At 37.9% G+C, this 5,183-nt stretch overlaps 1 non-coding gene across 1 annotated transcript; it reads right to left on the minus strand.

The window, feature by feature from the left end:
• Nucleotides 1–2,008: 2,008 nt before the first annotated feature.
• Nucleotides 2,009–2,115, minus strand: LOC111749893 (U6 spliceosomal RNA). Its single transcript, XR_002785066.1, has one exon. It is a non-coding gene; the product is annotated as a U6 spliceosomal RNA (small nuclear RNA).
• Between the last annotated feature and the right edge of the window lie 3,068 nt (nucleotides 2,116–5,183).

A 5,183-nucleotide genomic window follows, 5' to 3' on the forward strand; every position in this document is an offset into this window, starting at 1 on the left:
TGGTCTTTGCCTGGTTTTAGTATCATGGTTATGCTGGCTTCATAGAATGAATCTGGGAGTATTGCTTCCTTTTCTAGGTTCTGAAATAGTTTGAGTAGCACTGATGTAAGCTGTTCTCTGAATATTTGGTAGAATTCTCCAGTGAAGCCATCTGGGCCAGAGCTTCTTTTTTGTTGGAGGTTTTTTTTTTTTTTAATTACCTTTTCAATCTCTTCTCCTGTTACGTGTCTGTTCAGATTTTCAACATCATTTTGTGTTACTTTGGGTAGGTAGTGTGTTTCTAGAAATTTGTCCATTTCCTCTAGGTTTTCAAATTTGTTGGAGTATAATTTTTTGTAATACTCTATCATGATTCTTTTTGTTTTGGCTTGGTCTGTTGTAATGTCCCTCATTTCATTTCTTATTTGGGTTATTTGCATCCTTTCATTTTTCTTTTGTCAATTTGGCCAGTGGTTTGTCAATTTTGTTGATCTTTTCAAAGAACCAACTTCTGGTTTTGTCGACTCTTTCTACTGTTTTTCTATTCAATGTTTCATTTATTTCTGCTCTGACCTTTATTATTTCCTTTCTTCTGGTGGCTGTGGGCTTCTCTTGCTGTTCTCTATTTGTTCAAGTTGTGTAGTTTATGTTTTGATTTTGTGCCTGTCTTCTTTTTTGATGTGTGCAACTATCGCTATAAATTGACCTCTGAGGACTGCTTTGCTATATTTCAAAGCATTTGGTATGATGTGTTTTCATTCTTGATTCTAGGAATTTTTTGATTCCATCTCTGATTTCTCCTATGACTCAGCAGTTTTTAAGCAGGGTGTTATTCAGTTTCCTTGTTTTTTTTTTTTTCCTTTCTCTTCCTGTTGTTAATTTCCATTTTGATGGTGTTGTGCTCAGAGAAGACACTTTGTATTATCTCAGTGTTTTGGATTTTGTTGAGGATTGCTCTGTGGGCTAAAATGGGGTCTATTCTGGAGAACATTCCATGTGCATTGGAAAAGAATGTGTACTCTACAGCTACTGGGCTGAGTGTTCTATATATTCTACGAGGTCGAGTTGGCTGATTGTGTCCTTTAGCTGTTCTGTGTCTTTGTTGAAATTCTTTCTAGATGTTCTGAGAGTGGTGTGTTGAAGTCTCCTACTGTTATTGTGAAACTGTCATTTCCTCTTTTGGGTGCTATTAGAGTTTGTTTTATGTATTTTGGAGCCCTGTCATTGGGTGCGTAGATGTTTATTGTGGTTATGTCTTCATGATGGATTATCCCTTTAATCATTATATAGTGCCCTTTTTTGCCTTTTATGATGGATTTTGTATTAAAGTCTATTTTATCTGAGATTAGTATTGCCACTCCTACTGTGTTTTGGTAGCTGTTTACTTGGTATATTTTCTTTCATCCTTTGATTTTAATGAATTTATGCCTTTGTTTCTAAGGTGTGTCTCTTGTAGACAGAATATTGATGGATTCTGTTTTTTTATTCATTCTGTCACTCTCTGTCTCTTTATGGGTGCATTTAACCATTTACATTCAGTGTAATTATTGATAGAAGTGAGTTTATTTTTGTAATTTTGTAGTGCTTTTTTTTTGTGGTGCTGACATTTTCTTTTTTCCTTTTACTCTTCTGTGCTAAACTCCTATTGTTTGTGGATTTTTTTTCTTTTGTTTTTGTAGTTTTTATTTTACTGAGACTTTATACTTTTCTTCTTTATTTTGATGAGTAGGTTTGTTACCTTTCTTTGTGGTTACATTGAAATTTATCCTTATCTTCCTACGTTTGAACCAGTGTATTATTACTTGGTATCTCCTTGCCTTCCTCTCCATTAGGAAGTTTTATACCTACACTGTTTATTCCGTCTTTTATTTTTCTGACGTTGTTGTCGTTTATAGATTAACCTCTCTGGTTCCCTGCTGTAATTCTTTTGGTTTTGGATAGTCCTTAAGAGTTCATTTCCTAGGTTAGTATCTGGCTGGCATGATCTTGCATCCTAGATTCAGGCCATGATCTGATGTTATTTGTTCTCAAAAGTATGGAAAGCTTCACAAATTTGTGTGCCATCCTTGCACAGGGGCCATGCTAATCTTCTCTGTATAGTTCCAATTTTAATATATGTGCTGCTGAAGCTAGCACTCCTTTCTATTCTTTAGTATCCCTTTTATTATTTTTATTTTTTTATTTTTTTTAATTTTTATTAAGCTTCAAGTGAACATTTACCTTTCCAATCAGTCTGTCACATGTAGGTTTACATACATCTTACTCCCTTCTCCCACTTGCTCTCCCCCTATTGAGTCAGCCCTTACAGTCTCTCGTTTCGTGCCAATTTTGCCATCTTCCCTCTCTCTCTATCTTCCCATCCCCCCTCCAGTCAAGAGTTGCCAACACATTCTCCCGTGTCCACCTGATTTAATTAGCTCACTCTTCATCAGCATCTCTCTCCCCTCCACTGACCAGTCCTTTTCATGCCTGATGAGTTGTCTTCAGGGATGGTTCCTGTCCTGTGCCAACAGAAGGTCTGGGGAGCATTGCTGCCGGGATTCCTCTAGTCACAGTCATACCATTAGGTGTGGTCTTTTAATGAGAATTTGGGGTCTGTATCCCATTGGTCTCCTGCTCCCTCAGGAGTTGTCTGTTGTGCTCCCTGACAGGACAGACATCGATTGTGGCCGGGCACCAACTAGTTCTTCTGGTCTCAGGATAATGTAGGTCTCTGGTTCATGTGGCCCTTTCTGTCTCTTGGGTTCTTAGTCGTCGTGTGACCTTGGTGTTCTTCCTTTGCCTTTGCTCCAGGTGGGTTGAGACCAATTAATGTATTTTAGATGGCCGCTTGTTGGCATTTAGGACACCAGGCGCCACAATTCAAAGTGGGATGCAGAATGTTTTCATAATAGAATTGTTTTGCCATATGACTTAGAAGTCCCCTCAAACCAAGTTCCCCAGACTCCAGCCCCTGCTTCACTGACCTTTGAAGCTTTCATTTTATCCCGGAAACCTCTTTACTTTTAATCCAGTCCAATTAGGCTGACCTTCCTTGTTTTGAGTGTTGTCTTTCCCTTCACCCAAAGCAGTTCTTATCTACTGATTGATCAATAAAAAGCCCTCTCCCTCCCTCCCTCCCTCCCTCCCTCCCCTCTTTGTAACCACATAAGTCTGTGTTCTTCTCCGTTTTTTCTATTTCTCAAGATCTTATAATAGTGGTCTTATACAATATTTGTCCTTTTGCAACTGACTTATTTCGCTCAGCATAATGCCTTCCAGATTCCTCCATGTTATGAAAGGTTTCAGAGATTCATCACTGTTCTTTATCGATGCGTAGTATTCCATTGCGTGAATATACCACAATTTATTTACCCATTCATCCGTTGATGGACACCTTGTTTGCTTCCAACTTTTTGCTATTGTAAACAGAGCTGCAATAAACATGGGTGTGCATATATCTGTTTGTGTGAAGGCTCTTGTTTCTCTAGGGTATATTCCGAGGAGTGGGATTTCTGGGTTGTATGGTAGTTCTATTTCTAACTGTTTAAGATAACGCCAGATGGATTTCCAAAGTGGTTGTACCATTTTACAATCCCACCAGCAGTGTATGAGAGTTCCAATCTCTCCGCAGCCTCTCCAACATTTATTATTTTGTGTTTTTTGAATTAATGCCAGTCTAGTTGGTGTGAGATGGAATCTCATCGTAGTTTTAATTTGCATTTCTCTAATGGCTAATGATCGAGAGCATTTTCTCATGTATCTGTTGGCTGCCTGAATATCTTCCTTAGTGAAATGTGTGTTCATATCCTTTGCCCACTTCTTGATTGGTTGGGTTGTTTGTCTTTTTGTGGTTGAGTTTTGACAGAATCATGTAGATTTTAGAGATCAGGCGCTGGCCTGAGTTGTCATAGCTGAATATTCTTTCCCAGTCTGTAGGTGGTCTTTTTACTCTTTTGGTGAAGTCTTTAGATGAGCATAGGTGTTTGATTTTTAGGAGATCCCAGTTATCTGGTTTCTCTTCATCATTTTTGGTAATGTTTTGTATTCTGTTTATGCCCTGTATTAGGGCTCCTAGGGTAGATCCTATTTTTTCTTCCATGATTTTTATCGTTTTAGTCTTTATGTTTAGGTCTTTGATCCACTTGGAGTTAGTTTTTGTGCATGGTGTGAGGTATGGGTCCTGTTTTGCAAATGGATATCCAGGTATGCCAGCACCATTTGTTAAAAAGACTATTATTTCCCCAATTGACTGACACTGGTCCTTTGTCAAATATCAGCTGCTCATATGTGGTTGGATTTATATCTGGATTCTCAATTCTGTTCCATTGGTCTATGTGCCTGTTGTTGTACCAGTACCAGGCTGTTTTGACTACTGTAGCTATATAATAGGTTCTGAAATTAGGTAGGGTGAGGCCTCCCACTTTCTTCTTCTTTTTCAGTAATGTTTTGCTTATCAGGGGGTTCTTTCCTTTCCATATGAAATTAGTGATTTGTTTCTCTATCCCCTTAAAGTATGACATTGGTATTTGTATTGGAAGTGCGTTATTTGTCTAAATGGCTTTTGGTAGAATAGACATTTTTACTATGTTAAGTCTTCCTATCCATGAGCAGGGTATGTTTTTCCACTTAAGTATGTCCTTTTGAATTTCTTGTAGCAGAGTTTTATAGTTTTCTTTGTATAGGCCTTTTACATCCTTGGTAAGATTTATTCCTAAGTATTTTATCTTCTTGGGGGCTACTGTGAATTGTATTGATTTGGTTATTTCCTCTTTGGTGTTCTTTTTGTTGATGTAGAGGAATCCAAGTAATTTTTGTATGCTTATTTTATATCCTGAGACTCTTCCAAACTCTTCTATTAGTTTCAGTAGTTTTCTGGAAGATTCCTTAGGGTTTTCCATGTATACGATCATGTCATCTGCAAATAGTGATAGCTTTACTTCCTCCTTACCAATCTGGATACGCTTTATTTCTTTGTCTAGCCTAATTGCCCTGGCTAGGACTTCAAGTACGATGTTGAATAAGAGCGGTGATAAAGGGCATCCTTGTCTGGTTCTCGTTCTCAAGGGAAATGCTTTCAGGTTCTCTCCATTTAGAGTGATATTGGCCGTTGGCTTTGCATAGATGCCCTTTATTATGTTGAGGAATTTTCCTTCAATTCCTATTTTGGTTAGAGTTTTTATCATAAATGGGTGTTGAACTTTGTCAAATGCCTTTTCTGCATC

Source organism: Loxodonta africana, chromosome 9 (genome assembly GCF_030014295.1).
Source record: "Loxodonta africana isolate mLoxAfr1 chromosome 9, mLoxAfr1.hap2, whole genome shotgun sequence".
Classification (NCBI taxonomy): domain Eukaryota; kingdom Metazoa; phylum Chordata; class Mammalia; order Proboscidea; family Elephantidae; genus Loxodonta; species Loxodonta africana.